The sequence below is a fragment of the Arachis hypogaea genome, chromosome 11 (genome assembly GCF_003086295.3).
Source record: "Arachis hypogaea cultivar Tifrunner chromosome 11, arahy.Tifrunner.gnm2.J5K5, whole genome shotgun sequence".
In the NCBI taxonomy this organism is placed as follows: domain Eukaryota; kingdom Viridiplantae; phylum Streptophyta; class Magnoliopsida; order Fabales; family Fabaceae; genus Arachis; species Arachis hypogaea.
The window spans coordinates 79,884,399-79,911,109 of NC_092046.1; the positions used below are offsets into that span (position 1 = coordinate 79,884,399).

A 26,711-nucleotide genomic window follows, 5' to 3' on the forward strand; every position below is an offset into this window, starting at 1 on the left:
GAAAAAAACGATTCCACACAAACTCACCGGTAAGTGTACCGGGTTGCATAAAGTAGTAATAACTCACAAGAGTAAGGTCGATCCCATAGGAATTGATGGGTCAAGCAACTTTAGTGAGGTGATTAGTTTAGTCAAGCTAACAGTGGTGAATTGGGTGAAATTGAACCAGCAGAAAATAAAATACAATGAATTTAAAGTGCAGAATGTAAATCAGCAGAAACTTAAAGAGCAAGAAAAGTAAATCGCATCAAATGTAAAGGGAATTGGGTGCAGGAAAATTAAAGAAAGCAATAGATCAAGCAATCAAAGAGAACTCGAGAACAAGTAACAGGAAATTTAAATTGCAGGAAAATTATATCAGATTGAATCATGAACAGAAATGTAAAGTTGTAGAGAAATAGGAGTGCAGAAGATTGAAATTTGTAATAAAAGTAAACTGAATTCAACATAATTGAAATGTAAAAGTGTATCAACTATACTAAGCTCTATGGAGTCTCTAATCCTCCAAGAGAGCTTTGGAGTCTCTAATCCTCCAGCATGAGCCTCTATTCTACTCCTACTCCTACTGTCTGTGATCTCTAATGAAATAAAATTGATGCCTTTATAAAGGCTTTACAAAATAAAAATGAAATTACAAACAAATTACAAATGAAATTCCAATTCTAAATGTGTCTTGTGCCTTTGAGTGATGTCAATGGGCTCTGCTTGCTTTGAATTTCCAATGGACTTTGAATCAAATTAATTGAGCCAGAGTTGCACTTCCAGGAGAACGGAGCGTTTTCAAATTAAGCGCAGCGTTCATTCACCCACGCGTATGCGTCCTGCACGCTTGTGCGTGCTTTTGCGTTCTTGCCCATCGACGCGTGCGCGTCATGCACGCGTACACGTCCCTTGCAGCATTCTCTTAATGAGCGCTACGTTTGCTTAATGAACGCTACGCCACGCGTGTGCGTCCTGTGCGCTTGCACGTGGGTGGGAAAATGTAAATTCATGCTTCAGCGCCAACCACGCGTTCGCATGCTTCCTTCCATATTCTCCATTGACGCGTGCGAGTCATGTACGCGTTCGCGTCGGTTGCAAAACTCAAATTCCAAATTTTGATTTTAGCCCGAAAATGCTCTCTCATGCAACGTAGCGTTCTCTTTGCAATTGAACACTAATCACATCCACGCGTACGCGTCATGCACATGTACGCGTGTGTCTTCAAAATTCCTTTCCGACGCGTGTGCGTCCTGCACGCGTGCGCGTCATAGCGTTTTTGCGCCAAGAGCCCTCTCTTTGTTTAAATCATGGGCCACGCTTTCAAAAGCGTGGCCTAAGGCTCCAAATTGTGCCCAAGCTCCAAAATGTGCCCCAGAATTCCTCTTTTCTCCTTTTTAGCTTATTTTGTGCTTTTTTTTCTTCTTTTTCTTCTTATTTCCTACAAAGTTTATAAATTTAAAATATCAAAGAAATATACTATTTAAGCACAAAAGCATTCAATATTTAAGCACTAATCATCACTTTCTTGTATGAAAAAGCATAGAAAAACATGACATGATGACATGTCATCACAACACCAAACTTAAACCTTGCTTGTCCCCCAGCAAGAAAAGAATCATGCTGTAAGTTTTGACAAACCAAGGTGAGAAGAATAGCAAGTTAATGTTCATGGTTGGCTAGTTTTCTATGCATGCTACAATCACAAAAGAAATGTAAATGATTGATGCTTCTATCTAGCTCATTTTGTGAAATCTTTTCCTTATATTTCTTCCTTGAAACAAGCTTTTGAATTTTTTATTAGCTTCTCCTTTTGGGTGTTTTACCTCATGAGTTGATAACAAAGTTACGATTCTAAATGCTTTGTTTTCAAGTATTACCGCTTGATACATAAGCACCACAAGCATTTAATTAGAGGACTTTTTTTAAGTTCATTTGTTTCTTTTCTTTACTCTCTAATTATTGAGGCTCTGGGAGTGCTTTTGCACTTGAGCCTAGCCTTGACTCTAAGTGTTTTATTTTCAAGCTTTTTGCCTGATACATAAACACCACAAGTACTTAACAATTGAATTGTCATTAGTACTCAGAGCCTTCAGCTTTCTCATTCTTTCCCTTTTGCTTTTCTTGTCTTAATTTGCAATTGCTTTTTCAAGGTTTTCATGATTTCAAAAATTTCATAAAATGTCCTAGATGAAAACTTCAATTAAATAAAATCTAATACAATTGAGTAACAATTAACCATACTAGCCTTCCAATACTCATAAGCTCATGCTAAGTTTTTTTTTAATGACCTTGTTTGTTTATGATCATGATGCTTTATTGCTTTTGAACTCACAAAATTCAAGATGGTAGTCATAATGTCACAGCAAGATGTTGAAAATCAGTAGTCAAACTATGCTTATTCATGACACACATGCATACAGAGAAGATAAAGACAATCATGCAATTTACAGTGCTAGAAATAAGTAGGAGGGAAAAGGAACGTTACCACCTTATAGTTTATTTTCCTTGTTGTTGTCCTTTTTCCTCCCATTCTTCCCCTCTCCATACCAACTTAGAGTGTTTGCTTATCTTTATGCAACAGTTGGTACAATGGTGATGGGGTTTATGATGGATCATGAGTGTCTTACACAATGAAATGTTAGTAATACATGTGTTTAAGCAAGCAAAATGAAAAATAACAATGAAGGCACAGGAAACATAGACATTGTGATTGCAAAAATAAGAGGGTGTGCATGATACATTGCATAAAGAATAAGTGGCACACCAAACTTAGTGTGACACTTTCACTTGGAATTGATGCAAGTGTCCAGTATAGATTGGAAACAAATTTTGTTGCATAGCAACACCAAACTTAGAATGCAACCATATGTCAATTTATTTGAACTAAAACTAAACAAAGAGAACTGTTATATGTTAAATACAATCACCAAGTAAAGAATCTGTCATGAATAAGGATTTCTTGGTGAGGTATTAACAAAACCAGCTAAGGAGCAAAATAAATGAAAGCATTAAAAACAAAGAAATGACTAAAACAAAGAGAATAATAAAAAATGTCAAACCAAAAAAAAAAATAACACTGTAAAGGCATTATGATTATGCAGACAAGTGGTGTTGCTGGATTAATTGCAATAGAAAATTAAGTGGCACACCAAACTTAGAAACTTAGTGTGACACTTTCAATTAGAATTGATACAATCATCCAGAGGGATTGAAAACAAATTGTTACAGGCAACACCAAACTTAGAATGTAATCATATGCCAATTTATTGAAAATAAACAAAGAAGAGAAATAAAATGTTACCTAAAGTTGGGTTGCCTCCCAACAAGCGCTCCTTTCGTGTTATTAGCTTGACATGTTGTTCTTCACTTTCTTCCTCTTCTTCCAGTTTGTTAAGAGGAATGACCTCAAGGGGGGAGAAGATTCAGCTATTGTCCCCTGTTTTAGTCTCTCCTCAGCAAGCTTCCTTTTGTTATTTGCTGGATTGAGCTTGCTTGCTGGATCAGGGGTAAGATTGTTTGTAGTTGACCTTTTCTTGAATGTTGTCCTTGGTATCTTGGTCACAATCCTCTCTTCGGTGTTCTTGTTGGTTGCTTTCACTCCTTGGATATCAAGACATGGTTGCTGTGTGATTGTTGGAGCTTTATCTTTATCAAAATCCTTTTGAATTGGTGGTTTAATGAGCCCTTCTTCTATGCAATTTTCTGCCTCACTTGAGTATGGATTTCCTTGATTGTCTTCCTCACTTTCTTATTCTTCCACTTCCTCTTTTGCACTCAACATTTGATGTAATAGCACTTTCATGGAGGAGGTTTGTTGTTCTTCCCAAGATTTCTTCATCTCCTCTTCATATCTTTCAATCACATATTCAAGTATTAAGAGTTTTTGGTTCAGGGAAGTTTTTGGGGATTGTGAGTTTTCATGTTCCCTTGTCATCTCAAGTGGCTTCTGTAGATGTGCAGTTTCAGGTTCAAATACCTCCACCACCTCATTCTTCATCAAAATTTTGCTTGACATAGATGCCTCTTCTTCTTGCTCTTCCACTTCCTCCTTCATATCCACCAATTGGTCTTCATCTTCCTTGCTCAGCAGTTCTAAGTTTCTCCTCATTTGCTCTAAGTGCCCATCTATCTTCTTGAAGAGGGTCTCTTGCTCTTTCCAGGATTGTTCTTGTCTTTCTAAGAGTTCTCTAGTTCTCTCCCTAGAGTCTATGGCACTTTGCAGGTATTGTTCTGCTTGTAGCAAGAAAAAAGCAGATTGGGGTGGATTTTGTGGGCTTGTGGGTATTGTGGTGAAGTTGTGTTGAGGGATATGAAATGGATTTTGTGAGTAATCAGGTGTGTTTTGTGGTTGGTGAAATAAATTGTATAGATCTTGGAGGAAACTTTGTGTTGAGGTATAGTCAAGTGATGAAAGATTTTCAAATGAAAAATGAGGAGGTGAAGTTGGACAACTTTGCATAAATGAGTTGAAGGTTTGCTCAAGTGATGATAAGCATATAAAGATACTTTTGTTCCTTCTGAATCTCTGCTTTCCTGCTGTCTTCATCCAATCATTCCTACTCCTTTCCATGGCAAGATAGCTTTATGTTGGGCATCACTGTTGTCAATGTCTACATCCTGTCCTCTTAGTGAAAATGGTCCAAAATGCACTGTCACCGCACGGCTAATCATCTGTCGGTTCTCGATCCTGCTGGAATAGGATATAGTAATCCTTTTTGCATCTGTCACTACGCCCAGCACTTGCGAGTTTGAAGCTCGTCACAGCCATCCCTTTCCAAATCCTACTCAGAATACCATAGACAAGGTTTAGACTTTCCGGATCTCAAAAATGGCCGCCAATAATTCTAGCCTATACCACGAAGACTCTGATCTCATGATCAGGAGGCTAAGAGATACACATTCAAGCTTGTTTGCATGTAGAATGGAAGTGGTTGTCAGGCACGCGTTTATAAGTGAGAATGGTGATAAGCGCCACATAATCATCACATTCATCATGTTCTTGTGTGCGAATGGATATCTTAGAGAAGAAATAGGCTTGAGTTGAATAGAAAAATAATAGTACTTTGCATTAATTCATGAGGAACAACAGAGCTCCACACCTTAATCTATGGTGTGTAGAAACTCTACCGTTGAAAATACATAAGTGATGAAGGTCCAGGCATGGCCGAATGGCCAGTCCCCTTAAAGGTCTAAGATAGCATAAGACTAATCAAATATTGTAAATACAATAGTAAAAAGTTCTATTTATACTAAACTAGTTACTAAGATTTACAGAAATGAGTAAATGATGCAGAAATTCACTTCCGGGCCCACTTGGTGTGTGCTTGGACTGAGCATTGAAGCTTTCACATGTAGAGGTCTTCCTTGGAGTTAAACACCAGTTTGTAACCTGTTTCTGGCATTTAACTCTGCTTTGCAACCTGTTTTTGGTGTTTAACTCCAGAATAGGGCAGAAAGCTGGCGTTGAACGCCAGTTTGCGTCATCTAAACTCGGGCAAAATATGGACTATTATATATTGATGGAAAGCTCTGGATGTCTACTTTCCAACTCAATTGAGAGCGCGCCATTTGGACTCATATAGCTCCAGAAAATCCACTTTGAGTGTAGGGAGGTCAGAATCCAACAGCATCTGCAGTCCTTCTTCAGCCTCTGAATCTGATTTTTGCTCAAGTTCCTCAATTTCAGCCAAAAATTATCTGAAATCATAGAAAAATACACAAACTCATAGTAAAGTCCAGAAATGTGATTTTTATTTAAAAACTAATAAAAATATATGAAAAACTAACTAAATCATACTAAAAACTATGTAAAAACAATGCCAAAAGGCGTATAAATTATCCGCTCATCACTACTCCTACTATCCGTGATCTCTAATGAAATAAAACTGATGCCTTTATATAAGCTTTATAAAATGAAAATGAAATTACAAACAAATTACAAATGAAATTCCTATTCTAACTGTGTCTTGTGACTTTGAGTGATGTCAATGGGCTCTACTTGCTTTGAATTTCCAATGGGCTTTAAATCAGATTAATTGAGCTAGAGTTGCACTTCCAGGAGAACGGAGTGTTTTCAAATTGAGCGCAGCCTTCATTCACCCACACGTACGCGTCCTGCACACTTGCGCGTGCTTTTGCGTTCTCGCCCATCGACGCGTGCGCGTCATGCACGCAAGCACGTCCCTTGCAGCGTTTTCTTAATGAGCGTTATGTTTGCTTAATGAACGCTACGCCACGTGGGGCACGTCCTGTGCGCTTGCGCGTGGGTGGGAAAATGTCAATTCATGCTTCAGAACCACCCACGCGTTCGCGTGCTTCCTTCCATATTCTCCATCGACGCGTGCGCGTCATGTACGCATACGCGTCGGTTGCAAAACTCAAATTCCAAATTTTGATTTTTGCCTGAAAACACTCTCTCACGCAACGTAGTGTTCTCTTTGCAATTGAATGCTAATCACATCCATGCGTATGCGTGCGGCTTCAAAATTCCTTTCCGACGCGTGCGCGTCCTGCACGCGTGCGCGTCGTAGCATTTTCACGCCAAGAGCCCTCTCTTTGTTTAAATCATGAGGCACGCTTTCAAAAGCGTGGCCTAAGGCTCCAAATTGTGCCCAAGCTCCAAAATGTGCCCCAGAATTCCTATTTTCTCCTTTTTAGCTTATTTTGTGCGTTTTTGCTTCTTTTTCTTCTTATTTCCTACAAAGTTTATAAAATCAAAAGATAAAAAAAATATACTATATAAGCACAAAAGCATTTAATATTTAAGCACTAATCATCACTTTCATGTATGAAAAAGCATAGAAAAACATGACATGATGACATGTCATCAGATTGTAATATGAGATTTGCTTAATTCTTTATCTCCAATGTTTGATGTTCAGATGCATTTAGAATAATTGAGGCTATTGTTTGAATTTAAAGCTTACTCACCCATATAGCCTCACTCTTATATCTACTATTGTGAACCACTTTTGAGCCTTATAATTCCCTTTTGTTCTAATTTTTAGCACATTACAAACTCTTAAGTGGAAAACCATTAATGTCCTTGAATTGAATCTTTGATTAGCTTGGGTTAATGTGTGTTTATTATCTAAGTGTGGGACTGGGGGGAGGGGGAATTAAGGGAAACTTTGGTCAAGGAAACGGGTATTCATGGAAAACTTTGGAAATTGGTGCATTCATGCCATCAATTGCTTTAAACATATGCATTTATTTTGTATATTCTTATATATATATATATATATATATATATATATATATATATATATATAAAATGAATGATGAAAAAAAAAAGAAAAAAATGGGAACAAAGGTTATCCCAGAGAAAATAATATATATATAAGGAATGCATATGAAGATTAAATGAGAAAGAATGCATGAATGTTGGGAAAAGGGAGTAATAGGTAATTTGATTGCATTTTAGTAATTAGGTTGATATAGGTTAGGTGAATACTTGAGCTAATCAAAGATTCAATCTATAAGTCCACTTGACCATATTTATCCTGCCTTAACCCTAACTCCATTACTACCCTTTAAAGACCTTATGATATTTGTATTATTGCATCAAACACTTGTTGATTTTTAGATGAAGAGAAAATCTTAGAAGGCATGATTAGAGGAGAACTGAGTGATTAAACCCTAAACACTGAGTGGTTGGAGTGTATACATCCGGTGAGGGGTTCGATTGCTCAATTCTATACATCCACCTCTTATTTTGTGTTATCTTGCAAGTGGCTTTATTGTAAAACTCGAATCAAATGTTTGAATTGTGATTGCATTGCAATATCTCCTTGTTCTAGCCCTATATGTCTATATGCTTACTTGAAATTTTGTTTGTTTGTTTTTGCCAAATCAATAGTATATTATAGTATAGATATATGTAGATAGCATCCATTAGTATAGTTGCATGCATATAAGTAGTTTCATTCAATAAGTTGTCTTCCTTTTAACCCTTTTACTTTTTTATGTGGGAGAATTGGTGAATCTACATTTGATGATGAATTTTGGCTTGAATTGAGTGGATTACATCACATAAACTCATATTTATTTACTTGAATAGCATACTTTTGTGGTTTCCCTCTAAATTGTACCTAAATATAAAAACATGCTTTTTTAGGCTCCAAAAATGTTAATTTTAATTCCCTTATATTCTATTCAAAATCTTGATGTGTTTGTTGAGTGATTTTAGGTTTAGAAATCAAGGATGGATTGGAAGAAGCGGGAAAGACGCAAGCAAGAGTGGGAATTCATGAAGAATTGAAGCTTGGGATTTCAGCATGCCCGGTATGCATCATCTGAGCGTCGCATTGTCTGCGTACGTAGACCACTTGCAGCGTACGCGGGAATATAAACAAGTGCCTCATTAATGGAACACGTAGGAGGCGATTTCTGAAGCTCTTTTAGCCTAGTTAGAGAGAAAATTACATAGTGTTTACTTCTAGAGAGAGAAACTCTTCCTTCTCTCTAGGTTTTATTGTTCTTTGATCAACTTTTGTTTGAATCCATGGATTAAATCTTGTTTACATTCAGTTTACTACCATAATATTAGTTCCTCTACTTTAATTTTGCTTAGTAGTCTTGTAATTCAAGTTATCTTGATTTATGATTTTGAATTTTGTTGGATTTGATTTCTAGGTAATGCATTGGAGTTTTTATGTTTCATATATGTCATTTGATTTACTATTGTTGATAATTGATAGTGGGTAGATTTAATTTGGGCTAATTTTATGATGTCTTTTATTAGTGCTCACTAAATGTTTGTGAAAATACAACTTATGATTATGGAGTAGATTTCTATTCTCGGCTTTGGGGTTGAGTAATTAGAGACTCTTGAATTGTCAAAAGCTAACGTTGATTATTAATTGAAGGTTACTAGTTGGCTTGAATTCTACTAAATCTAATCCTTCATTAGGACTTGACTTTTCTTCAATGGTTAGAGGATAACTAGGTAAGAGCAATAGACAATCATCATCACAATTGAGGATGATAATAAGGATAGAAATTCTAATTCTCACCCCTACCCAAGGCCTTTTAGATTGATTGATTGTCATTCCTTTTTGTTGACTATAATTTCTTAGCTATTTTAGCTTATGATGCGTGAGCATCTTTTCTATCTTTTCCTAGTGAATTTGCATTCAAATTGTTGAGTTTAATCAAGATTTAATTACCTTTAGCCACTATGAATGCTACTTTGAGTTGTTTACAATTTCTGTTTATTTCTGGTAGCATTTGGATGGATTTGATGGAGTTTTGTAGCAGAAAAGGAAGAAAGCGAATGATGCTGTCAACTCTAACCTCCTTGCACTCAAACATAAATAACATGAGCTAAAGAGGTCCAATTGACGTGATTCTAGTGGCATTGGAAAGCTAACTTCTAGAGCTTTCCAATGATATATAATAGAATACCGTTTACTTCCATTTCATACGTACAATCGCACGCTGAACTCGAGGAACTCTAAGTTCAGCGCCAGATCAAAAGCTCCAAAGAAAGTTTGCACGCATCACTCCACACTGAACTTAGGTTAATGCAAGTTCAGCGTGGACTCAAGAAAAAGCATGAGTTTAGCCACTGCCTCCTCCACGCTGAACTTGGGAATTCTCAAGTTCAGCATGGACCTTAATTAAGGAGTTGTCGCCAATGCTTTCCAAAGGCTATGAGAATCAATTAATTTATTTTGGTTAAGCTTTTATTTTATTTATAATTAGGAAAATATATTATTTAGTTTAGGAATTATATTTTACATTAATTAGAATTAGATATAAAAGGAAAAATAATCAGCCCTTCGGCCTAATCTCTTTTCTTCTACCTCATTCCGCATTTTACAGTTTTTAGGAATCGTAGTTTTTCTCTCTGAACCATGAGCAACTAAACCTCCACTGTTAAGGTTAGGAACTCTGCCTATTGTATGGATTGATACTATTATTTTTCTATTTTAATTTATATACTAATTTATGATTCAAGAATTGTTTTTGTTCTTTATTTTATGAATTTTCGTTCTTAGTGTTCATCTTGATCTTCAAGATGTTCTTCACGTTCATCTTGACCTTCAAGCTGTTCTTAGTTGTTTTCTTCGTTTTGATCTAAAAATTTGAAATTTGGTGTCATTTTATTATTTTTCTCTTTCCACATTAAATTCAAAAATATTTTTTTATTAATTTTTTTCGAAAAAAAAAATTTCAGATTTTTATTTTTAAAATTTTTATCTTATCTTATCTTATTTCAAATTTCAAATTTCAAATTTCAAAATTTCAAATTTCAAAATTTCAAATTTCAAATTTCAAAATTTAATTTTCAAATTCAAAATTTAAATAACCTTTTAATTTAAGTTTATTTTTATTTTCATTTTTAATTTTTATTTACTACTATGAACTCTCACCCCTTTGGCTATGAGTCTGGTTACAATTATGTTGCAGGAAGAAGAAATTACAATGAGAACAGGCATCAAGGTTGGAACAATCAAAGATGGGAGGAGCCACAAGGATTTAATCAACCCTCATGGCAACAACCACCTCTAATGGACTATCAACAACCACCATCATATGCCTATGAACCTCCTCAACACAACTTGGGACCACCATACTCACAAGCCCTTTTCCACCACTCACCTCTATATGACCCTAACCCTTATCCACCATACCAACCACCTTATGAACCAAATGAACCCTCCTATCTACCCCAAACCTCCATGGAGAAAGTAATTGCCGATCTAAACTCTACTATACAAGCTCTCTTCACCCAAATCAGACCACCAAATACCTTCAACAATCAACCCTCAAGCTCTAGTACACTTCCTTGTCAACCACAGAATAATCTCTCTATTCCATCACCACCATCCATGGAAGAGCACCCACATCCATCAATCCAAGAGCAAGATGATCCCAATTATGCTATTGATATGGAACAGGAAAGAAGGAATCATCTTCGCGAATTCATACTTCATAAAGAGCTAGAGGAGGCCCTACAGGTAAGGGTAGGAGAGACCCTTGAAGATGAAAGAATAGTTGAAAGGAGTTGTCATAGAAAAAAAACATCGAGGATGAGTACGATTTTATACTTAAACAACTGGACAAAGCAGCAATTATTAAAAAGGAAGAAGTGGTTGCAGACTTAAGAGATGCTGTACCTCCATTGGAAAGTCCAGTCACAGAGCCTCCTTCCACGGTGTTTGATGTTGATGTTGAGAAGAGCGTACAACCTCCAAGGCAGATCATGGTTGAAGACTTTGTAGAGGTTGATCAAGAGATGGAGATTAAAGAAGAAGAAGCACAACCTTCCATGCCCTTGGTGTGCAATGAAGAAGAGATTGAATTGGAAGAAAGCTACCAAGAGGAAGAGGTTGAAATTGAAGAAGCTTGCAAAGAGGTGGAAGTAGTCAAAGAGCACAAGGGAGTGGAGCTTGAAATCACCTTGCCAAAGTTATTGGAGACCCCTCCCCCTAAGTTGCCATCATCCTTCACAACATTCAAGTGGGTAAAATTCATATCCCTTAGCTTTCTAATCCCACTTGAATATGGGCTACTGGAGACGGATGGTCAACTTAGAGCTTTTTGTGGCATTAAGAGTAAGAGGAAAATGGTCAGTGGTAAGAATTGTCCTGCAAGATTCATTATGGTTGAAAGCTTAAAGTTTAAATGTAAAGGTTGGTGTAAAGCCCCACTGAATGGGTCTAGGAAGTTGTTTGGCCGTTTTAGTGAGAATTCAGATTGCCTACCACCCGGATGGAATCATGATGATCAGCAAGAAGACGGGTGCAAAAGCAAGATTTGGGACCCCGGAATCCAATCTAGAAATCAGCACTCTTGGGGCCTTGTCACATGCTTTAACTTACTTGAAGGCTTTCTGCGCCTAGTTTGGGATCCCGGAGGACATTGGAATCATAAACATTGGTAGAGATTTCTGGATGAGTTCAAGCACAAGCCACCATAACAAAGGATTCCCCAAATGTCCAACTTAAGGACAATAACTAAAAGTGCTAGGTGGGAGACAACCCACCTTGGTATGATCGTTCCTTTTTCATTTTTATTTAGTTTTATTTGTTTTTGAGTTTTATTCTATTTTATTGAACCTGGAGTTTTGCATCATATTCATAATAACACTGCATTTTGCATTTTCTTTTCAGATAAAAAAAATGCCACGCGACGCAATCGCATCAGCGACGCGTCCGCGTCGCAAGGAGAGGGGAGAAAAATAAAAACGAACAGAGAGTCACGCTGGAGCGTGGCTGGAGGCGTGCCAATGGCACAAATTGTCCCACACGACCGCGTCATATGGGAATAATGGCCTCCCACGCGACCGCGTGCCCACGCGACCGCGTGCCCACGCGGCCGCGTGACCAGGATTTCGACGTAATAATGGTGCACAGCCGAAAGTTATGCTAGAGTGGTGTTGGACTGGCGCTGGACGCGCAGTCCATCTCACGCGACCGCATGCCCCACGAGGCCGCGTCACATCCTGCTAAGTGGCCACTCGCGCGATCGCATGCCCCATGCGATCGCGTCACCCAATATTTGGCAATTAATGGTTTTGAACAGAGAGTTGTGCGAGAGCGAGGCTGCCCTCGCGCCAGTAGCATAAAACGGGTCACGCGATCGCGTGACCGACGCGACCGCATCAATCAGTTTAAGTGCAAGCCGCGCGATCGCGTGCCCTACGCGACCGCGTCGCTTGCGCCGCACAGCTTATCCTAATTTGCCAAATATCTTATCTTTTCTTCCCCAATCCTAATATTTCCTACCTCCTTTCTTACTTACTTCTTCTCCCCTTCTTTCCCTTCTCATTCTTATTATCTTTTATTTTATTTTATTTTAATTTATTCATTGCATTTTAATTTTGTGCATGTTTTTTTTCATTGGTGTTAAAAAAAATTTACTCAACTGTTACATCTTTTCTTGAATTACTTTGGTGCTTAGTAACTTGTTTTACACTGTGGGATGATATTAATTATCTGCCAATGCCAATCTTTTATGATACTTGCACTTCATTTGCATTGACATGAACTTACATTGTCTTTCATTACCCACTCTCTCCTCCCATTGTTGTAAATTTTTGCACTCTTGATCTGCCATGTACTTCTACTATTTTCTCACTTGCATGTTGTAGCTACCATGTAATTGAGACCCTTATTATCTGGCATTAACACCCATATTTTCTTTACTTTCTATCTTTATTTTGGGTTACTTTTCTTCTTTTCCCTCTTCTTTCAGGATGTCCACCACAAAGGGAGAGGAAAAGCTTCTTAATGGGAAAGACAAACAAGTTCCTACGCACATTCCTTGATGAGAAGAGCATCAGTTGAAGCAACCCGTCCACTTGCACATCTTAGCATGCACCGAGGACGGTGCAATCTTTAAGTGTGGGGAGGTAGGTCGATACCGATCTCCATGGGTTAGTATTTCCTTCTCAAACACCAATGTTTTATTTTTCTTGTTAGTTGTTGCATTTGCATGTTTGTTTGATTTTTGTGCATATTTTACCACTTGGTTGAAGTAATATTTTCTTTTTCAAGAAAATTTTTAGAGAATTTCACTAATTTGAATAAAAATTTTGTTACACTTGTTTGAAGAGATATTATTTTGGAACATGGTTTAGAGCTCGAACACACAAAACCTGTGAGATTTTGAGCCTATTTGAATTGGTTACATTTTATCAACAAATAATTTATTTTTGGTGTGTGTTTTTCTCTCTAAAATTGTGATCTTTGTCTTGCTTAATTCTATATTTCCATGGTTTGATGTATGCATGCACTTACATGATTGAGGCCTTTGTTTCACTGAGCTTACATACCCATATGGCCTTACCTTTCATTATCCCTTGCAAACCAATTTTGAGCCTATTTTACCCCTTTGTTCTTTACTTTAGCACATCATTAACTCTAAGTGAAAAACAATAATGTCCTTAATTTGAATCCTTGGTTAGCTTAGACTAGTGAGAGTGCTCATGAATTAAGTGTGGGGAAAAGTGGGTTTGGAAACATTTGGTTTGAAAATTGAGTATGTTAGAATTTTCTGAAAATGTGAAAGAATGTTGAGAATATGTTCATGCATTCAATACTTTAATCATATGCATTGAGAAAAAAAAATAATAATAAAAAAAGAAGAAAAATAAAGGAGAAAAAGAAAAGAAAAAGAGCAAATAATAAAAGGGGACAAAATGCCCCAAAGTAAGTGGTGAAAGCAATGCATATGAGTTGTACTTGAAATTAGAATGCATGAATATGTGGAAAATATGGTTAATGGATGGTTAGATGTTGTATTATGATTACATGGATTGTTTAAGTTAGGTGGGAAAAGTTTAAGTTAATTAAGGATTCAGATTTTAGTCCACTTGACCAAATACAATCCTACCTTGACCCTAACCCCATTACAACCCTTAAAAGACCTCTCGATTTGTGTATTTGTGCATTAAATTTATGTTGATTGTTAAATGAAGAGCAAGCCTTAGAAAGCAAGGTTGGTAGAGAATTGAGAGAATCGAACCTAAGACACTTGAGTGATTAGAGTGTATACACTACCAGTGAGGGTTCGATGCTCAATTCCTTGTTCCTTGCTTTTATGAGCAATTTTCTTCTTGCAAGTCTATTTGTACTTCATTTCATGATTTAAGTTAGTGAAATCCAGTTCATATTTATTCTTGGAGAATTTATTTACTTTTAACCAAGTAGGTAGAAGCATTTCACATTTAGTTGCATTCATATAGATAGGTTGCATTTCATATATTTTACCATTCCTCTTCATCTTTATAGCTTCTCTTGAGCTTAGCATGAGGACATGTTAATATTTAAGTGTGGGGAGGTTGATAAACTACTATTTTATGGTTTATCTTGTGCTCAATTGAGTGGTTTTTATCTACTCTTTACCCACTTATTCATACTATTTGCATGGTTTTACATTTGCCTTCCTAATTATGTGCTTTGATTGAAAACATGTTTCTTTGGACTTATATTTGCTAATATTAATCCTCTCTTATTACCATTAGATGCCTTGATATGTGTGTTAAGTATTTTCAGAGATTATAGGGCAGGAATGACTTAGAGGATGGAAAGGAAGCATGCAAAAGTGGAAGGAATACAATAAGTTGGAGAAATTGCTAAGCTGTCCAGCCTGACCTCTTCGCACTCAAACAATTATAACTTTAGCTACAGAGGTCCAAATGATGCGGTTTCAGTTGCGTTGGAGAGCTAACGTCCGGGGCTTCGATTTGATATATAATATGATATAGCTTCCCGGACGCTAGGCGACGCGACCGCGTGATCCATGCGGCCGCGTTGCAGTGACGAAAAACCAGCGTGGCAAAATTCGAAACCAGCAAATTCTGGACTGTTTTTGACCCAGTTTGCGGCCCAGAAAACACATATTAGAAGCTATAAAGTGGGAGAATGAATCCATTCATGGGAGGCTCTCATAATTCACAATTTTAGGAGTAGATGTAGTTTTTAGAGAGAGAGGTTCTCTCCTCTCTCTTAGGATTAGGATTTAGGATTTCTCTTAGTTTTAGGAGTGTCTCTCAAATCCCAGGTTTAATATTCCTTTTACTTTATATTCCTCTTTTTACTTTCAGATGCTTCAATGCTTGTATTAGATATGTTGCCCAATTAGCTTATGAACTTTTCATGTTAAGATCTGCATATTTTATTTAATATTATTTGAGGTATTTCAGATTTAAGATTACTTTGCTTTATTTATATTGATGCTTTTAATTTTATTTAGATATTTTTCTCCCTTTTGGCTTTGGTCAAGTGATTGGTAGTACTTGAGTTATCAAACTCAGCAAGTGATTGAAATTGGCAGATTTTGCTTTAGCTAGGATTGCTCTAACACTAGTCTCTCCACAGGAGTTGACTAGGACTTGAGAATCAAGCTAATTAGTCCACTTGACTTAACTAAGTGGGATTAAAATCCAATTCTCATCACATCTGATAAGGATAACGAGGACAGGATTTCAAGTTCTTATACCTTGCCAAGAGATTTTATTCTTATTATTTTATTTTACTTGTCATTCAACATATTCCCACCTTACCTCCTAATAAACCCCAATTTACAACTCATAACCAATAATAAGAACATACCTCCCTGCAATTCCTTGAGAAGACGACCCGAGCTTTAAATACTCGGTTATCAATTTCAAAGGGGTTTGTTACTTGTGACAACCAAAACGTTTGTACGAAGGGATTTCTGTCGGTTTAGAGACTATATCTACAACGCGACTGTTTTTATGAAATTCTTTACTGGCAAAAATCCTAACGTCAGGCTATCCTATGAATCAAAGAAGGTCGTGGATCATTCTTCAGGAGGTGATGCCAGGGCATTTTGGCCAGTTTCACTGACCTTTTCTTTACTGCTTTTAAGGTAGTTTCATGCATTTTATTAGAAAATAAGCTACTTTTGGTTAGATATTCACTTACATCTTGATTCAAGCATACATTGTGCACTTTACATGATTTTATGAGAATTTTGCATGAATTATATGACAAATTAGAGGATGCATGTCTCATGATTTGGATTAGAACTTTGATGCACTTTATTGCTTGATTTCAGGACAAAGGAAGCAAGGAAGAACCACGTTAACAGCCACGTTAGTCTAACTAACATGACCACTAACGTGGAATGGGAGCTAGCTTGCAACGTTAATGAGAAAAGTAATCGCCAATAACGCTCTCGAAGCCATCATAACCCACGTTAAGAGTCACGTTAACTAAGTTAACGTGAACTCTAACATGAAAGAAAGAAAATGGAGCCAACGTTAGTGACACTTACCTTTGTCACTAACGTTGGACCAAGCTCATAAGTGGCCACGTTAAGAGCCACGTTAACTTAGTTAACGTGGACTCTAACATTAAGAAGCAAAAGTGAAGCCAACGTTAGTGACATTCACCTTTGTCACTAACGTTGGCCAAGCCTCTATAAGCCACGTTAACTCCCACGTTAACTTAGTTAACGTGGAAGCTAACGTGGAGAGAGCAATTGATAGCCAACGTTAGTGACACTTACCTTTGTCACTAACGTTGGGGTGAACCACCAAGAGCCACCATGAGCAACGTTAACTCCGACGTTAACTTAGTTAACATGGAAGCTAACGTGGATAAAGAGATGATGAGCCAACGTTAGTGACACTCACCTTTGTCACTAACATTGGAGATGGCTAGCATGACTACGTTAGAAGCCACGTTAACTTAGTTAACGTGGACTCTAACGTGGGAAATAGGGGCACATTGGAACGTTAGTGACAAAGGTAAGTGTCACTAACGTTCTCGAAGGATTGGCATTACTACGTTAGAAGCCACGTTAACCTAGTTAACGTGGACGCTAACGTAGGGACAAGGGAGGACTCTCCACGTTATTGGGAAAGGTAAGTCCCAATAACGTGTGCAAAGGACTAAGAGGCAACATTAGTGGTCACGTTAGTGCCACTAACGTTGAAGTCAACGTGATCATATTTGGGTTAGGAACGTTAGTGAAAAAGGTGATTGTCACTAACGTTCTCGAACCCACACTTTCACTTAAGGTTGACACCACTAACGTCCTGAGTCAAAGTCCCTGCATACTTCACCTTTTCTCTCTGTAAGCAAAGCTAAGCCCAATGAAAAGGATAACCGCTTCAATCTCAAGATTCAGAGGCCCATACCCAAGACTTAAAGAGCCAACTTGAAGATGAGAAGAGTAGTATATATAGGAGTAGCTTTGAATTAGTTAGAGAGTTGAAAACTTTAGGGAGCCTTTGGCATAGAACTACTCTCTGTATTTTACTTTCTTTGCACTTCTAGTTTTACTTTCATCATGTATTCTCCATCTTGGTTTTCATTTTCCAGAGCTATGAACAACTAAACCCCTTTCATTGGGTTAGGGAGATCTGTTGTAATTTGATGGATTAATATTAGTTTTCATTCTCCTTCTTCTATCTTTTCTCTTGATTTTACTTGAAAGCTTTCGATCTTCATCCAATTGGGTAGTTATCTTGGAAAAGAAGCTATTCATACTTGGATCTCTTCTGAATCTTGAAAGAGGAATGAAGAGATCATGCTAGAAATGCTTTCTCATGCTGGACCAAATTGGGTTTGGATGGATATGTGACTATAATCCTACCAACACTTGATTTTGGAAATGCATGTGGTATAATCAGTGACCATACTTCATCTCTTCTCATGAGCAATTGACCAAGGAATTGGCTATTGATCAAGATTTGAGAGATTGAATTACCAAGAAATTGGAATTCGATCACTTAAGATTGCCAAGGAGATTAATGAATGCATTGATTGAGGAAGAGATGAAAATGAACTTGATCCGGAGAATGCAACATCTCCTAAGCCCAATGAACTCCCCATTTCTGATCTTACCCATTCTCTTTAATTTCTGCCATTTACTTTTATGAGCAATTGCCCCATTCCCGTTTAAGATTCTGCAATTTACTTTCCGCCATTTACATTCAGCTCTTTATTTCTAGCATTTACTGTTTCTGCTATTTACTTTTCCGCCATTTAATTTTCTGCAAATCTCAAATCAAATTCTGGTTCGCTCAACTAGAACATTCCTCCAATTAAAGTTGCTTGATTAATCAATCTCTGTGGAATTCGACCTCACTCTATTGTGAGTTTTTACTTGACGACAAATTCGGTACACTTGCCGAAGAAAATTTGTTGAGAGACAAGTTTTGTGCGTATCAAGTTTATGGCGCCGTTGCCGGGGATTGATTTTGAATCAACAATGATTAATTTGGAGGATAACTAGATTGAGCATTTTTCTTTTGTTTGATTTAAATTTCTGCTGAGTTGATTCGCTTTCTGTTTTAGTTAATTTCTTCCCTTCCCCCTACTTTTTCGTTTATTTTTTTTTAGTTATTTACAAGTCAGTTCACTAACCCACTAACTGTTTGATATATTGCATCACTCACACTAACAGTAATTCTAACAGAATACTTTCTGGATATGTTTCCTTTCTTGTACCTTGTTGGTTGTATGACAGGGAGGAGAAGCAGGACTTCAACTTCCTTTGATTCTGAACCTGAGAGGACCTTCCTTAGATTAAGGAGGGAAACAAGAGGAAAAAGAGTAGTGGGTGCTGAGGAAGAGGAAGAGTAATTTGAACTAGACATGGAGGAGAATATGGAGAACCATCATGAAGAAGAGGCTCACAACCATGGCAGAGAAGGTCTAGCAAATCATGCTGGGAAAGAGAGAAGAGTTCTAGGCTCCTACATCAACCCAAACCCAGGAAACTGTGGGAGTAGCATTCAAAAGCCAACCATACATGCCAACAACTTTGAACTAAAACCACAGCTCATCACCCTTGTTTAGAACAACTGTTCATTCGGAGGAGGCATCCAAGAAGACCCCAATCAACATCTAACCACCTTCCTGAGGATATGCGATACTGTGAAGTCTAATGGTGTTCATCCTGACACCTATAGACTACTTTTGTTCCCTTTCTCACTCAAGGATAAGGCATCTAAATGGCTGGAATCCTTCCCTAAGGAGAGTTTGACAACCTGGGAAGATGTGGTGAATAAATTTTTAGCCAGATTCTATCCTCCTCAAAAAATCAACAGGCTGAGAGCTGAGGTTCAAACTTTCAGGCAGCAGGATGGTGAGACTTTATATGAAGCATGGGAGAGGTTTAAGGACCTAACAAGGAGGTGTCCACCAGATATGTTCAATGAATGGGTGCAGCTACACATTTTCTATGAAGGCCTTTCTTATGAATCAAAGAAAGCAGTAGACCACTCATCCGGGGGATCTCTGAACAAGAAGAAGACCATTGAGGAGGCCATAGATGTCATTGAAACTGTAGCAGAGAATGACTACTTTTATGCCTCCGAAAGAGGGAACACTAGAGGAGTGATGGGGCTAAACAATGTAGATGCTCTGCTGGCCCAAAACAAGCTCATTACCAAGCAATTAGCTGACCTCACCAAGAAGATGGAGAGAAACCAAGTAGCAGCAATCACCACCTCATCAACAATCCAAGAGAGAGTGAATGCAGAGGCAGAGAGTGAGCAGGAGCAAGCCAACTACATAGGGAATTCACCTAGGCAAAACCATGATCCATACTCTAAAACCTACAACCCTGGATGGAGGAACCACCCAAACTTTGGATGGGGAAATCAACAAGACCAAGGCCTAGATCAAAGACGTCCAAATCCCAACAACTTAGCTCACCAACATGCCACACCTAGACCATATCAGCACCCACATAACCACCTCTCTCAACACTTCTACCAAGGCCAAACTAACCTTTCTCATCCATTCAATCGCAAACCACCATCATCCGATGACAGACTCTCGAAGATTGAAAACCTACTTGAAGGTATAGGCAAAGAGATTCAAGACAGTAAAGCGTTCCGAGAAGAAGTGATGTCCAATATGCAGAATCAGGATGCTGCCATCAAGAAACTTGAGACATAAATTGGCTACCTATTCAAGCAAATTCCCAGCCACAACCTTCGCAGCAATACTAACTCAACCCAAAGGGAAGAATGTCAGGCTATCATCCTTCGGAGTGGGAAGGAACTGAAGGAAACCCCCCAGAAACCACAAGAAAAGGACTCAAATGAAAAGGAAGAAGAGAAGGATGGAGCTCGAGTTCCCACTTTGAGTTCACAAAAAGGGGAAGGAGTGCTGAAGCCAGACGTCCCAAGAGTCTCATACCCTCAGCAATTAAAGAAGAAGGGGGATGACAGCCAGTTCTTGAGATTTTTGGAAATCTTCAAGAAACTACAAATCAACATACCTTTTGCTAAAGCAATAGAGCAAATGCCCCTCTACGCCAAGTTTTTAAAGGAGCTAATGACTAAGAAGAGAAGTTGGAAGAACAGCGAGACTGTGATACTAACCGAAGAATGTAGTGCTATCATTCAGCATAAACTACCCCAGAAATTGAAGGATCCGGGGAGCTTTCAGATCCCTTGTATCATAGGGAAAATCACAGTGGAAAAGGCTCTATGTGACTTAGGAGCCAGCATAAATTTGATGTCGTTAGCCATGATGAGAAAAATGAAGATTGAAGAGGCTAAACCAACAAAGATGGCCCTACAACTGGCAGACAGATCGTTCAAGTTCCCTCATGGCGTAGTAGAAGATTTGCTGGTGAAAGTGGGAGATTTCATCTTCCCAGCAGACTTTGTAGTGCTGGACATGCAGGAGGAAACCAAGGCTTCCATCATCCTGGGAAGGCCGTTCTTGGCCACTGCTGGAGCTGTCATTGATGTACAAAAGGGGGACCTCACCCTGAGATTACACAATAAAAAGATGACATTCAATGTGTTCAAAGCCATGAGTTACCCACCAGAACAATTGGGAGAATGTATGAGGTTGGACTCACTTGAAGATGCAGTGCAGGAGAGTTTTGAAGAAGAAGAACCTGAAGGGTTAACAGAGGAGGAGTCAACGTTTAGCGAAGAGATTACAACAGCAGAGATTCATATACAAGGGGCATCAAAAGAAGAGAACAAAAAGTCAGAAGCACCCAAACTTAAACTCAAAGCACTGCCACCCACTCTCAAATATGCATACTTAGGAGAAAATGAAAGTTACCCAGTGATCATAAGCTCGTGCCTCAGCCAAGATCAAGAGGATGAACTACTCAAAATATTGCGAAAGCACAAGGATGCCATTGGATGGACTCTTGCTGACCTGAAAGGAATAAGTTCAGCCATATGCATGCATAAGATACTACTGGAAAATGATGCCAAACCATCCATTCAATCCCAAAGGAGGCTGAACTCAATCATGAAGGAAGTAGTACAGAAAGAAGTTATGAAGTTATGGCAGGGAGGGGTAATCTACCCGATCTCAGACAGCCCATGGGTCAGCCCCGTGCATGTCGTGCCCAAAAAGGGAGGAATCACTGTAGTTCCCAATGAGAAGAACGAACTAATTCCTACAAGGACCGTCACAGGATGGCGGATGTGCATAGACTATCGGAAACTCAATGAGGCTACACGAAAGGACCATTTCCCCCTCCCATTTATGGATCAGATGTTGGAAAGACTCGCAGGACATGCATATTACTGTTTTCTTGATGGTTATTCAGGATATAACCAAATAGTGGTTGATCCCAGAGACCAAGAGAAAACTTCATTTACTTGTCCATATGGAGTGTTTGCCTACAGGCGCATGCCATTTGTGCTATGTAATGCACCTGCGACTTTCCAACGCTGCATGCTTTCTATCTTCTCAGATATGATAGAGAAATTTATTGAAGTTTTTATGGATGATTTCTCAATATTTGGAGATTCCTTTACTAGCTGCCTGAGTCACCTTGCCTTAGTATTGAAAAGGTGCCAAGAGACCAATCTGGTCTTGAACTGGGAAAAATGTCACTTTATGGTGACAGGAGGAATAGTCCTTGGTCATAAGGTTTCTAACCAAGGCATTGAAGTGGACAGGGCTAAAGTGGAACTTATTGAAAAACTGCCTCAACCCAGTGATGTCAAGGCAATTAGGAGCTTTTTAGGGCATGCTGGCTTTTACAGAAGATTTATTAAAGATTTTTCAAAGATAGCCAAGCCCTTAAGCAATCTCCTTGTATCTGATACACCATTTATCTTCGATGAATCATGCATGCTAGCATTTGAAAATTTGAAAATAAGGTTGTCCTCTGCTCCTATCATTTCCCCACCTGATTGGAACTTACCATTTGAATTAATGTGTGATGCATCTGTTTTTGTAGTTGGGGCAGTGTTAGGACAGAGGAAAGATAACTTAGTCCATGTGATATACTATGCTAGCAAAGTCCTCAATGATACTCAAAGAAATTATACCAATACTGAAAAGGAGTTGCTAGCAATAGTTTTTGCATTTGACAAGTTTAGATCGTACCTCATCGGTGCTAAAGTGATTGTTTTCACAGATCACACAGCACTTAAATACTTGTTTGCCAAGCAAGAATCAAAACCAAGACTAATAAGATGGATCTTATTGTTGCAGGAATTCAATATTGAAATCAGAGACAAGAAAGGAGTAGAGAACAAGGTAGCAGATCACCTATCCAGAATTCCTCATGAGGAAAGTAGAACACATGATACAAGTGTGAACAAGCTCTTCCCTGATGAGCAACTGATGACAGTTCACAAAGCACCATGGTTCACAGACATTGCCAACTTCAAGGCAACTAGGGCCTTACCTCCAGAGATCAATAAACATCAAAAAAGGAAGCTCATGAATGATGCAAAATACTTTGTCTGGGATGAGCCATATCTCTTCAAGAAGTGTTCAGATGGAATCCTTAGAAGATGTGTTTCGGAAGAAGAAGGACGAGAGGTCCTATGGAATTGCCACGGCTCATGCTATGGAGGCCACTTTGGAGGGAACAGAACTGCAGCAAAGGTGTTACAAAGCGGATTCTTTTGGCCCACCCTTTTCAAGGATGCCAAAGAACTAGTAAAGAGCTGCAATGAATGCCAAAGATCTGGAAACTTGCCCAAAAAAAATGAGATGCCACAAAATTTTATCTTGGAACTAGAACTGTTTGATGTGTGGGGAATCGATTTCATGGGACCATTCCCAACCTCATATTCAAACAAGTACATCTTGGTAGCAGTGGATTACGTTTTCAAGTGGGTAGAGGCTATTGCAACCCCAACGAATGATAACAAGGTGGTCATGAACTTCCTCAGGAAGAATATCTTTAGCCGGTTTGGAGTCCCACGAGCACTCATCAGTGATGGAGGGAGCCATTTTTGTAACAGACCACTAGAAGCTCTTCTCCTATGATATGGGGTAAAACACAAGGTGGTCACCCCTTACCATCCCCAAACAAGTGGGCAAACGGAGATATCCAACAGAGAGCTAAAGAGGATTCTGGAAAAGACTGTGGGTGCATCAAGAAAGGATTGGTCAAAGAAGCTGGATGATGCTCTTTGGGCATACAGAACATCATTCAAAACTCCACTTGGAATGTCCCTATATCAACTGGTGTATGGGAAAGCTTGTCATTTACCACTAGAGCTGGAACACAAAGCTCTCTGGGCTCTCAAGATACTAAATTTTGACAGCATTGCTGCTGGTGCAAAGAGGATCCTGCAACTGCAAGAGATGGAGGAATTTAGATCTCAAGCCTATGAAAATGCCAAGATTTATAAAGGAAAGGTGAAGAAAAGACATGACCTATATCTGGCACCAAGGAGTTTTGAAAAGGGGCAACAAGTACTCCTTTACAACTCCAAATTGAGACTGTTCCCTGGCAAACTCAAGTCAAGGTGGTCAGGACCCTTCCTTGTCACAAAGGTCTCGCCATATGGGCACATAGAAATCATGGATGAAGGTTCAGAGTGGACGTTCACTGTGAACGGACAAAGACTCAAACATTATATGGGCAACATGGGGAAAAACCCCAGAGTAAAGTATCATCTCAAGTAATTGAGGAATCGTCGAGCTAGCGACGATAAAAGAGCGCTCTGTTGGGAGGCAACCCAACCTCAGGTAGTTTCCTTTTCATCTTTATTTCAATAAAGGTCACAAGTTGTTTCCCATGTATTGCGAGGAGCTAAGTTTGGTGTTCCACACCAAAACAATCCAAGAGTGGAAGTGTAATTCTAAGTTTGGTGTTCCACCAAAGGATCTTAGTTAGAATCACACTCCACTCTCAAAGCACATTGCTAGCTCCAACCAATCAAGGGAAACCACTTAAATGTAGTTAGACTTTAGTTAATAATTATTTTGTTAATAACAAGATATGAGATTCTCTGCATATATGCAAGGTTTTGTACTGGGCAAAGAACTAAGTTTGGTGTTCACACACCAAATTAAGTTCAGAAGTCACAAGCATACATGCAAGCTAACTATTTCTCAAGTGCTTTGGGAACAAGCAACTTCCAATAACTTTGCAGGAATCTTATGAGGAAATGGTGCACCTTCACCCAAGGAAGTGAGGTAGCAAAGACTAGGATGATGACAAAAAGAGGGCAACTAGAAACCATCACCCGAAGGTTGTATTGTTACTTAATTCCATGTACTTAGAATGTTGAAAGTTGGAAGTCCGAATGCACTTTTGATTAATAGTTACTCATTAGTTGGAACCCTTTTAAATTCTGTCTTTTAAGTTTTTCATTGCTTAGGTCTAAGATTGCTAGTCTGAATGTGATTACTGCATCATTTCCTTACTTACTTGTATGCTTGTCCTTTTGAATCAAATGAAAAGAGAATGAGTGTTTTATAAAAGACCAGAGTGGAGTTCATACTATGGAGTAAGTTCCTGAGTTTGTGGTGTGGTCATAAGTTAGCTAAGTTGGTTCAACCACAAGGTGGGAAGACAACTATCTGTCATGAATCATATGCTTGAACACACCCCATGAGACTAGCTAAATAACAAGATCCTAATAAGAAAAAGGGAAAGAACAATCAAAGTTGAAGAATAAAAGAAAAATAGCAAGAAAAGAGGCTAGGCACCAAGGGTTTGAGTCTTGAGGGATGTGTCTGTGGTGTTCCTGTACCAAGGATCTGCTTGGATTACTAAGCTCTCAGGGGTGCTTTATCACCTGGTAACTTGGGTTAACTAACCCGGGATTATCAGCTGAAAGTCCATTATCAAGAGCAATCTTTGCTACAGAACATTTAGTAACCCAAAGAGGTGTTGGACACCAAGACCTCAAGGAAAGAAAATAAACAAACCATGTGCCTGTGGTGTGTATGTATGGGGGAGAGACTTGAGGAAGTAAGTCCTTAGTGGTGCTTCAACACCTAGCACCTTGAACCAACTGGTTCGGGAGTGTTGGCTGAAAGCTTATTCTAAAGAGTTGCCCCCTTACAGAGCACTTAGCCTAAGAACACAAATAAGCCCTGAAATGACAACAAAAGGATCAATGAATAAAAGTCTCATGGGATGCAATCAAGTGAGTATTCTAGAACATGATAAAGGTCTGAAAGCCAGTGAAGGAATGAACCTAAGTTGCTATGCATGAAACCACCATAAAACCAGGAACATGACTTCCACAAGAATGACTCATTTCTCTTGGCATTCCATTCATCATTCTCTTGTTCCAGCACTTGCTTAGGGACAAGCAAGCTTTAAGTTTAGTGTTGTGATGCCAAGGCATTTTGGCCAGTTTCACTGACCTTTTCTTTACTGTTTTTAAGGTAGTTTCAAGCATTTTCTTAGAAAATAAGCTAGTTTTGGGTAGATATTCACTTACATCTTGATTCAAGCATACATTGTGCACTTTACATGATTTCATGAAAATTTTGCATGAATTATATGACAAATTAGAGGATGCATGTCTCATGATTTGGATTAGAACTTTGATACACTTTATTGCTTGATTTCAGGACAAAGGAAGCAAGGAAGAACCACGTTAGCAGCCACGTTAGTCTAACTAATGTGACCATTAACATGGAATGGGAGCTAGCTCGCAACGTTAATGAGAAAAGTAATCGCCAATAACGCTCTCGAAGCCATCATAACCCACGTTAAGAGTCATGTTAACTAAGTTAACGTGAACTCTAACGTGGAAGAAAGAAAATGGAGCCAACGTTAGTGACACTTACCTTTGTCACTAACGTTGGACCAAGCTCATAAGTGGCCACGTTAAGAGCCACGCTAACTTAGTTAAAGTGGACTCTAACGTTAAGAAGCAAAAGAGAAGCCAACGTTAGTGACATTCACCTTTGTCACTAACGTTGGCCAAGCCTCCATAAGTCACGTTAACTCCAACGTTAACTTAGTTAATATGGAAGCTAACGTGGAGAGAGCAATTGATAACCAACGTTAGTGACACTTACCTTTGTCACTAACGTTGGGGTGAA

At 38.6% G+C, this 26,711-nt stretch overlaps 1 non-coding gene across 1 annotated transcript; it reads right to left on the bottom strand.

Moving 5' to 3' along the window:
* Positions 1-19,517: 19,517 nt before the first annotated feature.
* On the bottom strand, positions 19,518-19,624 carry LOC112724211 (small nucleolar RNA R71). The gene has a single exon (XR_003163385.1). It is a non-coding gene; the product is annotated as a small nucleolar RNA R71 (small nucleolar RNA).
* Positions 19,625-26,711: the final 7,087 nt, after the last annotated feature.